The sequence below is a fragment of the Hipposideros armiger genome, unplaced genomic scaffold, assembly GCF_001890085.2.
Source record: "Hipposideros armiger isolate ML-2016 unplaced genomic scaffold, ASM189008v1 scaffold_89, whole genome shotgun sequence".
Taxonomy (NCBI): Eukaryota; Metazoa; Chordata; class Mammalia; order Chiroptera; family Hipposideridae; genus Hipposideros; species Hipposideros armiger.
Window position 1 is genome coordinate 1297563 of NW_017731439.1, and position 9903 is coordinate 1307465.

Sequence of the window (9903 nt, forward strand, 5' to 3'; positions counted from 1 at the left end):
AAAGGGTGCGTCTTATACATGGGGAAATACGGTACTTGTAGACAAATGTTCAAAGCTGTTTTTATTGTAACAGCCCAAAACTCAAGACATCCAAAGGTTCATCAGCAGGTGAACGGATAAACCAACCACGGAGAGTCCATACGAAAACTACTCAGCAGTAAAAAGGACGCAACTACTGACGTATGTAACATAACATGGAGGAATCACACAGATACTACACTGAGTGACAGAAGCCAGACACAAGACATGCTGCCTGATCCCCTAATCTACAGTGACAGGTAGTGGTGACCTAGAGCAGGAATGGAGGGAGGGAGGGACTCCAAAGGCAGAGGAAGGAACCTTTGATGTAACAGAAATATTCTATACCTTGGTTGTGATTCTGGCGGCTCCATTTGTATGTATATCCATTTCCTGTATGTAAACTATGCTTTAATTATTTTAAAACTTCCACTTTGGAGGGAAAAAAAAATTTAAAAACTCCCGGATCCCACGAACTTAAAAAATGTCCTCTCCCCAAAGTCTGATGCCATAGACCCGTTTGGGACCTGGGAACCTACATTCTTAACAAATACACAATGTTCTGATGTTAGTAGTCCTCAGATCACCCACATCTTTGGATGGGCAACCTGGGGTGGGATAACGCTACTTCCTCAGCTTGCATAAACCTATCTAGACAGGTGCGAGTGTGACTCAAGAAGGAAGACTTTGGGATAAAGAAACGCAAAACCTCAACTTGCCAAGTGGTAGTTTGGGCCTTACCAAGATACAAACAAGAGCTTTCAGAGGCGCAAGGTTCAATGATGAAGCACATTATAAGAGCCAATCCGTGACTCTCTGCTTAAATCCCATCATTAGGGGATTATAGCTGAACTGAGTCTGCTCCATTAAATGCTGCTCAATGCTAATATTTGACCTAAACACTTTCAACCCAAGCCAAAAAAAGAATATTGGAACAAATGACCTCAACTTGTATAAGATCAACTCCCTTTGAATGTAATTACTTAAATGGATGCCTGATACATAGGCTCTTGCTTTAAGGAGTTGACACTCCTGACGCTGATCCCAGCTATCATTAATCCATTTAAGCAGCAAGCAACGAACCTGGAAGGCATGGTTATTGCTTGATCTTGTAATGATGTTATGTTCATAGGGTGTAACTGAAAAAAACCCAATCATCCTTCAGTCTTTTCCAAAACATCTAAGAACTTTCACTCTTACCTTTCAAACTGCAAGTCACTACCCACTAGTGGGCCATGAAATCTACATAGTGGATCTCAACCAGAATTTTTAAAACAATGAAATTTAACAGAAAAACTCCAGAGCACACCTCACAAGAAAAGAGCAACCCAGTGTCAAGGTCAAATACTCTGTACTGTAGGTCAGTCAAAAAAAAAATCTAAAAGTCACTGATGTAACTAAAGCTCTGCCCAGGGACATAAAAGGTATATTCCAAGTACCCAATTTATATCAGGTTATTTGCTGAGCCTTAAACTAACATAACCCATAAAAATAATTTGCTAAACTGGTACGAGATGATGGCACTGATAACCCACAATGATGGAGTACCCAGAATCATGACCTCGGAGTAGCTTTCTTTAAAATCTATCAAGCCCTAAACCGAACCACCTCAATGGTGGTGGTCAACAAAACCTCCACTTCACTCCACGAACTGTGTCAGCATTCTGTCACCATCCTGATTTGTGGACTTGTTTTCTTACAAGGAAGAAAATTTTAAAAGCTGGATAAAACCTGGATTTCTGAAAGAGAACCCAGAGGTGGTTGCCAGGTTCCATCTCAGAAACCCCTGCTGAGAACCCCGGGAGAAGCAGTCTTATACAGGCTGCACCTCCAGGATCCACCAGGTACCCCAAAACAACAATCCTGCTCTAAAGGTGGAAGAAAAGGGTCCCTGGGTGAATACTGCTAGACCACTTAGGAATCCCCTAAACATGTAGTTGGGGACCTCAATCGTGGGCGGAAGAGGGTACAAAGGTGCTGGGTAGATGTGGCAAACATTCCTCGACCATCCATGGGGTGGGCTAGGTGGGGCGAGTCATTCCTGAGTGAAAGCAAATATTTTACAGAGCATGAAGTCAAATGCACAGGGGATGAAATGAAGCAGAAGATGCTGAAGAATACACCCTGCCTGCAGAAGACCCCTTCGGCCTCTTCTAGACACTTGGTCCATGAAGCCCTTAGTACAGGATAAGATCTAGTCCCAAACTAAACTCTAAATCCTAAAACAGCTCTTAAATCCAGTCCAAGACGTGTTGTTTTGCTGATGTCAGTTTACACATAACCTGAGCCATGAAAAGCAATAGCCATCAATCTAGATGAGAAGACACTGACTCATCGACTGCTCACTTAGGGGAAAGATTGTCAAATGTACAGTGAAAGGTCAGAGTAGCAGACATCTTATTGACTTGGGGGCTTTAAAATACAAAATTGTCAATGATCTTTGTTTTTCTGACCTGATATTGTAGGTATCAGATGCTGTGGCTGATATCACCCAGCAGAAATCTCTTCCCAAACTGTACTTTTAAAAAAATTATGACAAGGGGCCAGCCGAGTGGCTCAGTTGGTTAAGAGTTTGCTCAAGAGTGCAAGCTCTGAGCAACAGGGTTGCCGGTTCGATTCCCACATGGGTCAGTGAGCTGCACCCGAGCTGAGCTGCCACTGAGCTCCCAACAGGTGGCAGGATGGCTCAGCTGGTGAGAGCACGTGCTCCAAAAAACAAGGTTGCCTGTTCGAGATGGTGGGCTATGCCCACCCACAACTAAAAGACTGAACTCGGCACCTTGAGCTGAGCTGCCGCCTGGATGGCTCAGTGGATTGAGTGTGCGCTCTTAACAAGACTGCTAGTTCGACTCCCGCATGGGATGTTGGCTATGCCCACCCGCAACTAATTGAACACAGCACTTGCAGCTGAGAGGTACAACTGGACTTGGAGCTGAGCTAGCTGCGCCCTCCACAACTAAGATTGAAGGATAACAACTTGGCTGTTCCCCTCCCCCAATTTCCCAATAAAATCTTTAAAAGAAAAAAATTATGACAAGACCTAAAGACTCATCCTCGCCATACCCCTCCTGCCCCAGGTACCATCCACACAGACCACCTCCTCCAAGAAGCATTCCTGGGTTGGCTGTCCCTTTTCTGTGTTTCCATGGCACAAGGCTTCTTGGTCCAGAATAGATAAAGCAGAGACACAGTGTCCATCACATAAAGGGCATTCAAATATTTGGAGAAAACCTGAACATTTTTCCATGGGCTAGTCATGCAGCAGAAACAAAACCTAATCCCTGACACCTCCAGACTTATTCAAGGAAATCGTGTGGCTGGGACAAGAAAGTGGAGAAGGAAAGGTAGTGAAGCAAAAGGTAGAGCCTGTGGGCTGGAATTAAACATATATATTTGAGAAAAACTCAAGCATAATCAAGATGGGTTTTACTGCATTTATTTCTACTGTGTGTTATTTAATGTATCACTTCTTGTGCAAATGTTTTGTGGGGGTTTTTTTCATTTAAACATTTTTAAACATATTGCTCAGTTATTACAGGGGCCACTGAAACCTAATTTCATACAGAATTTTAATGACATGATAAAAAAAACATGCAGAACTGACTTCCTATCGCATACAAGATACAAACATGATTTCACTTAACCCTTACCAAAATTTGGGGAAGGGCGGTTATTATCTCCACAGTTTAGGAAACTGAAGTACAGAAAGGCTGATTTACCCTTGGACAAAAGTCAAGGACAAGAGGCAAATGCAGCAATTATTCTGAGAGCACGAGGCTGCTCCTGTTCCCTTACAGACTGACTAACAGAACAAGGCTCTGAAGATGAGCAGCCAGAACAGGCCTGAGAGGTTTTATGTCTGAAGGTCATTCTGGAAAAGCCAAGGAAAACCCCCAGTTACTGTCAGGGAATGGAAAGAAAGAAGCTTTCTCCTCCTTCACAGCTCCAAATAACCCTTGTCATTTGACGTCTCCCCCACTTTGCAGAACAAGGACAGCACTGGATGCTAAGGTAACGTCCAGGGGATGGCTCTGCCCTGCTAACCCTGTGCCCCCCTGGTGCTGCCCCAGCTCACAGCTCTATCCTCTCTTATCCAAGCACAGCTGATGGCTCATCGGTCACGTCCAGTTACTGTTGCCACTCTGCTGGGAGAAGCATTTCAAATAATTGTTCACTCCATGCTTCAAGCTCAATGTACTTAGCAGCCCTCTCCCTGAATTACTCTTCAGACCATCTCTCTTTGGCATGTTCCCATCCTTTCCTCTGCTCCAAGTGCCAAAGCCAAATTTCCTTCTCTCACCTGCAGACAGAGGCCAACTTCCAGCTTTCCCTTATTTCCTATCTACCCATTGCACCTGCTCACTTTTGCTGGACTTGGGCACATTTATTTAGTTCCTTCAGTTGCATGCTTTCTTTCTACCTTCTGGAAGAAACTGCATTTGCAAATCTCTTCCCCAATATCCTTTTTCTCCCCACCCCCACCCCACTGCCCCCTAGTCCATCTACCAAGAGTTCCATCTCCTTCTCCTCCCAGATTCTCCCAAGATAAGGAAACGGGCACTCTGAAATTTCACCTACCCTGCTGGATTACCTGATGGCTGAAGAGTGGATGTGCCTAAACTGTACTGCAATTACCTGGGGCTGGGACAGTGTAAGGATTCTCCAGGTTAAACCCAAGTACACGGTGATCAAAATAATAGCTTTTCCCTAACCTTCAATAAACATCCCATGTCTGTATGTTATACATAATTTTTCTGCCGAGGAATGTGTTCCTCCTAATTAATAAAAAGATATATCCATTCAATACAGAGACTGCAATCACTTAGAATCCTGTGCCGCAGATGGATGGCTTTTTCTGGTGTCTGAACCTGACATTTTTACAACGCCCAAACCTTAAGAGGATTTTTAAAAATAGATGTATTCAGCTATAAGAGACTCTAGGCTTTCCCTGAAGTTTGTTTAGTGTATGTTCCTTTTTGCTTGTGTACTTACCTTTCCTCAAACCCCTGAAATTCTGCATAAAAGAAAACATACAAGAGCACAGAGTCTTGGCAGTCCCAGGACTGGACCTCACTCAGAATGAGAGCACCTAAAAACCACTAAATCTGACATTTTAATTGGTGCAAATCAGGTGTTTACCATCAGTCTTTCTATATATTTAATGAAGAGCACTGCCTTGTAAAAGTTGCATAAATGTTAATGTTCAGTGATTAAATGTTTAAATCACGTCTGTCAGCACTGAGAAAGACTTGGGAGATTTCCTGGTAACCCAGCTGGGCAAGCTGGAGCCACAGGCTCCTCATCCCCAGCACAGATACATACATATACACACACACACACACACACACACACACACACACACACACGGCCATATAGTCACAGAAAAGCAGACCCATGGTCACAGACAGGGGCACACACAGTCACGGATGCGCACACAGACACCCGCGGACCCAGATGCACATACACAGATATAGACACATGCAGATACACAGACACTAATTCCCAAAAGCAGAGCTTAGGTACCAAGAAATGGTCTTACCTGCAGGGCGAAATCTTACCCCACTGACAACAATATTCTTTAATCAGTGTCCCACCCATCAATTCTGTGCTGGCGCCTGAGCGGGGCTGGGAACATTCTAGTGCTCAGCATGAGACACTTCAGGTGCTGAAGGAATGTCGGCTTTTATAACCCACAGGCTGGCCAAAATTGTATAATCACACCACCTCGTCAGAAATGCTATCTTTTGTGTTACACAACAGCCACCGCCTGGTTACAAACGGTTACTGCATGCCGCTTAGCTCGGCCTGCTTACAGTGTCTACCTCTCTGTGGGGCAGGCCGGGTATTCTATTGTGGAAACCAAGCAGCTGGGGGGATTACATTTCTCAAACCCACACAAATAAGGGAAATTAAAACCTATCTTTACAAATCCTTCCATTCAGACAAACAAGTCCACCCACACTGCTTTCAGCTTCAGTGAAAAGGGGGATTAATTTTACTCCCTGGATATTTTTCATTTCCCCAATTGGGGGCCCAAAGACAATTGTTTTCAAAACTCAAAGACTTTAAGAGGTTAAAAATAGACCCCCAGGTATGATCTCTTCATTAAATGACAGGCAAAGCCAACAAATTACTGTAATATTTTAAGAGCTAACTGCTGGAGCCCAGGAGAACGTGGTATCTGGTGTGCAGGTGACAGCTGCAAAGGCCCCAATGAACAGTGAAAGTGCCCATGAAGACATAAAAAAAAGGCAAACACGCTGACAATCTAGTATTGGTAAGAAGGAAGAAACCACACCTGTAGTCAGACTTTGTCCTTTCTAGTCCTGAATCCAGGCCAGAGCCTGCAAGAAAACTGGGCAGTGGGCACCTCTACCCCTTGGGGTGCACTATGAGAGGGCAAATCCCTGCCTCTGTCTCCCCAACACCGGACTGCACTTCCCAAATCCAGACAATGATCATGACCATGAGGCTCAGATGAGAAACAGCCATGCAGACAGGGCAGCAAAGCACATTTTGGAAAATAGAGTCTATGGGATAAAGGCAGAAGAGGAGCCAGGAGAACAGGAAAAGGAGCTCTGAGTTTCACTTACTTATATATAATCTTAAGGAAAGCAGTAGCGAGCATGAGAGGAAGATGACATTTGACTGGAGAAGCCATAGAAGCAGCTGGGAGAAGGTTGGAAGCCAAGCGCTTTGACTATGTAGAGGCAAGAGAGTCAGCACCACAAGTGTCCCGACACAGGTCACACATGACGCACCCAAATCATCAGGTCAACGTGCCCAGACAGACCAGAACACCCCCTGCTCCAAGATGAACCAAGAGGAAACACCCAGCATGAAAGCCTATGGAAAAAACAGTCCCCGTTTCTGTATCCTGAATACGAGAACTGTATACAGGACGTTCCCTGAAGACATTAACCTCAGAAAGGTTACTACAGAAAACAAAAGGAAAATTTCAACTTGAAACAAAAGAGAAAAGAATAAAAAACAAACAAAACAGCTGGTATTAAAAAAGGGGAGAAGGGGGAGGATCAGACAATTAGATGAAGAAAATGGACCGAAACCAAGAAACAACAAGCTGGGGTGGGAAAGAATTAATTATAAAGAAACTAAAAGCACAAAATTAACTTAGAAGCAATAAAGAGAAATGAAACTGTAGAAAACAGCAGAAACCTAAAAGGCGGAGGACAAGCTTGAGAAACTCTTGGTATAGCTAGAGTTGTTGCCAGAAAAGGCTCTATGAGTTCAGAGATGAGAACCACGGAGGGAGGAAGAAAAGCAAAGAGCAAAGCCAAGGCATGAATAATAAGCGTTTCTGAATCGGACTTAAAAATAAAAAGAACAAAGGAGCCAGTCATGTTGTATGATTCCATTTATATGAAATATCCAGAATAGGCAAATCTATAGAGACAGAAAGTAGATTAGTGGTTGCCTAGGGCTGGGGTGGAAATGGAAGACAGGAATAGGGAGTGACTGTTCATGGATGTGTGATTTCTTTACGGGATGAAGAAAATGTTCTAAAATTTGATTGTGGTGATGTTTACACAAGTCTGATTTACTAGAAGTCATTGAACTATACAATTTAAATGGGCAAACTTTATGGTATGTGAATTGTATCTCAATAAAACATTGTTATAAAGAACAAGTGGAACAAACTTAAATATACAAAAGATACAGAATAAGAAACAACTACTCTGAGGCAAAGAAAATCAGAGTATAGAGATTATAAGGGCGTACCAGATTCACGCAAAATCAGAGAAGAAACTGATACTTGGACATATCCTGGCAAAATAATTCACAGTATAAAAGTCATAGAAATATTCAGGGAGAAAGAGAAAAATGTTTGGTTAACTTAAAATAGTAGCAATAATTAAGATGAGCCCCAGGATTTTCCAAAGCAGCATTAAATGACAGAAGTCAACGGAAAACACAGATCTATAGAGAACTGAGGAAAAGATTTTCACAAAGAATTTTATACCCAGACAAGTTGCCCTTCGTGTGGAAAAGTCAAAAACTGCAATCTTATTCATATGAGTTGAGAAAGAAAAAAAAAGCTTGAGGCCTTATTCCAACCACATAAGAAGCAAGATTCAGAAAGACCGCTAATATGCAAGGCTGATAATAAAGTATGCCAACCAGGGCAGGCTGAGTGGTGCGTTGATTAAGAGCTGGCTTAGGATGCCAGTAAGCAGCAGGGCCCCAGTTTGGATCCCACATGATGGCCAGTGATGCTGCCCTCTACAGCTAAGATGGTGAACAACAGCTCGACTTGGAACTGGGCTGCCATGAGTCGCCAGGGATGGCGTAGGCTGTAGTGGGGCTGCAGTGGGCTGCCATAAGCTACCGTGAGTGGTGAGTGGTGAGTGGCTGGCAAACAGTGTGAGCAGCAAGCAGCTGGCATGAGCTTCCATGAGCTGCCGTGAGCGGCCGTCCAATGGTCGGCAACCAATCTGCCTCACCTGGGAAGAGCAAAATGTTAATACCAACATGGGCCAGTGAAGCGACATCCTCCACAACTAGACTGAAGAACAAAAGGACATCAACTTGTCTGTTCCCCTTCCCCAATTCCCCAACGCTGTTCCCCTCCTCCAAGTCCCCAATATAATCTTTAAAACAAAAAGAAGAAATTAAAGAGACAGAAATTAGCTAGGAAATAAGCAACAGAGTTGATAAATTTGATAAATACATCCAAGAGGGCTCTTAATTAAACAAAGCTCTCAAGGTCACAGCAGATAAAGATCTTCCGCTCAAACTGCACAGAGCCCAGGTAGCTTCCCAAGCAAAGATCGCCAAGCGTTAAGAAACAGTTATTGTGCTACTCAAACAGCTTCAAAGCACTGGAAAAAGATGAAAAGCTTATCAATCATTTTAGAAATCTAGCATAATCCTGAACCCAAACTTGACAAACAAAGTACAACGAAAAAAGCTAGTGTGTATTACAACACATATCAACAGGTAAAAGGAAGAAAAAAATGTAAGATCAACAGAAATCAAAAAGGCATTTGATAAAACTCAATGTCAACTTTTGAATAAAACCCTTAGTGCATTCTGACATAGAAGAAAGAAGAAAAATGTCCTCAAAAAGAATCCCTATCTCAGGCAATAGCCAATGAGATACTTACACACTAAAAACCCAGAAGGGACCCATTAAAAGCCAGAAACATAAAGAAGGAAGTCTAGCGGCCTCCATTATAGAAGATTGTTCTGTAAGTTCTAACTAACACAGTAAGAAAAAGATTTCAAAGTTCAAATAATGGAAAAGGGAAGACAAAAGATTTACAGGTAATGAATGGTCTATCTGCCCAGAAAGAGTTTGTTGTTGTTTTTTTTAAAGGCACTAGAAAAGACACTTCAGAAAAGGAGCCAGTTACAAAATGAACACAGGAAAAAAAAATATTTCTGCACTTCCTGTGCAGTAATATTAACTTACACAGTGCCCCCCTTTAAAGCAGTGTACTTATATACATACACGTGCAAGTGTGCTCAGAAAGCACATAGCACTGCGGCAAGCAGTTTACAGTGGCTATCTCTGTCAAACAGCATTATAATTTTGTGTGTGTGTGTGTGTGTGCTTATCTGATTTTCTAAGTTTGAGTTATGCTCTAAGTTTTCATGATGTATTAGGGAACAAAACTAAGAGTAGCTCAATTCTTAAAACCTATATAAGGTTAGTAAATTTAGGACAAAAAATAAGGCAAAACAACTAACAAGCTGAACTTGGCCAATACTAAAAAAAGTTTAATTCTGCAGAAATAATCATGTATTTTAAAATATCTACTTTGATTAATGTAATCTCCGATTTATGTTTTCCCTTTAAGGACAAAATCTAAACTGGTTAAAAGAAAAAATATTTGGTGATTATCTATTTCTGCCTTTCCAAAT

The 9903-nt window shown here is 42.4% G+C and overlaps 1 protein-coding gene across 6 annotated transcripts in view; it reads right to left on the bottom strand.

The window, feature by feature from the left end:
* The window catches only part of SLC23A2 (solute carrier family 23 member 2), a 122224-nt gene that overhangs the window by 81167 nt on the left and 31154 nt on the right, over positions 1-9903 (bottom strand). Inside the window, exon 1 of one of the 6 annotated variants that reach the window (XM_019644624.1) lies at positions 5558-5682. The exons of the other annotated variants lie outside the window; for them this stretch is intronic. The gene's annotated coding sequence lies outside the window, so the exon portion shown is untranslated. Of the gene's footprint in view, positions 1-5557; positions 5683-9903 lie in introns of those variants that run through there. 6 annotated transcript variants of the gene reach the window in all.